This window comes from Carassius auratus, chromosome 31 (assembly GCF_003368295.1).
Source record: "Carassius auratus strain Wakin chromosome 31, ASM336829v1, whole genome shotgun sequence".
Taxonomy (NCBI): Eukaryota; Metazoa; Chordata; class Actinopteri; order Cypriniformes; family Cyprinidae; genus Carassius; species Carassius auratus.
In genome coordinates, this window is record NC_039273.1 from 17,880,606 (window position 1) to 17,882,169 (window position 1,564).

The following is a 1,564-nucleotide window of genomic DNA, read 5'->3' on the forward strand; positions in this document are numbered from 1 at the left end:
TTAATGACTTACAAGCATTTGTGAAAGTTCTGCTTGCATTACAGCTTAGTCTTCATCTGTGAGCTGAACAGTTTTACTGTTACATCCATGAGATTATGTAAATTAAGATAAATGTCATGTCACAGGATGGAATAGGTCAGTATCAAATGAGTTTGAAATTATTATTTGCGGCACAAATAAGTATTTTTAGAATTTTGTTTTTAATTCCTGAAACTGTCAGAAAAGGATAAGGCCTAAGAGATTTCTTAAGCTGTAATGAAAACAGCAATGTTAGCAACAGCAACAAAAAATAACAATTTAAAATACTTTTTTTTTCTTCTGGTGATTAAAGAGATGATTAAGTCTCTCTCTCTCTCTCTCTCTCTCTCTCTCTCTTTCTCTCTCTCATTGTGTCTGCCACTCAGCTCATGCCCATCACCCACTCACAGACACACACACACACACAGACACACACACACACACACTCAGTCAGCACACATACATTCCTCAAACAGAGGGACAGATTGAGTTGAGATGTCTGACAGTTTTTTAATTTTCTTTTAATCATACAGTGTTGTAAAGTCATGAAACTATGCATATGTCCTCATAATGATTTGATCTCTGTATGAATTTTTTTTTAAGTGTTTGGAAGCTGCAATTTAAAAATACAAGACAATTAATGATTCCCTTTTTACTGTCATTTCAAAAAATCACCACAACAAAACCGTTCAAGTTAACCAAAATCCGTTCGCAATTTAAGTTCCTCAATGTTTTTTCAACATGTAGACAAAGTTTGGTGAGTATAGTGAACATTTCCTGTGAGAAGTATGCATTAAATCAGAGCTCAATTTAAATATTCAAATCAAAATAGCCGACTTCCTGTTGGTCGTAGCTGATGACTGTGAATTAGAAAGTTGTCCGTCTTGAAAAGAACAATTTATGTACCAAGTTTGGTGTCTGTAGCTAAAACTAACCCCCCCACTTTTGACAAAAGGTGGCGCTATAGAGTGCCTCCTTCACGCCCTTTTAAAAGCTTTTGCCATTGTCTAGCTATCACTAATACTGATATGTGTTTTGAGTTTCATGTAAATCTGAGCTTGTTGTCTGCCTCAAACTCACCATAACAGAACATTCAAGTTTGACACGTTGCCATGGCAACACTATATCAGATATCAATATCCCCACAACAGATTTACATCGGCCATGTTTTGTAATTATTCTGATGAAGTTTTAAGTAAATCAAGTAAAAATAAAATGCTGAATTCAAAGCATTTGGAAAATGACACACTTCCTGCTGCCAGTTGGTGGCGCTATACCGTTGACTCTTAATAGTCACATATATGCGATCGGTATCATACAACGAACAAACCAATGAAGTTTGATCAAATTCAGGAAATGTATGTGGATGTTATTAGACATTTCCTGTTTCTCATTTCTCGCCATAATTGCCACGCCTCGCCACGGGCAAACCGTTCGAGATATCAAAAATCCCCTCGCAATTTTTCATCCCCAATGTCTTGAGATCATGTTCACCGAGTTTCGTGGCAATCAAGTAAATAACCTATGACAAGTATATCAAATTCCA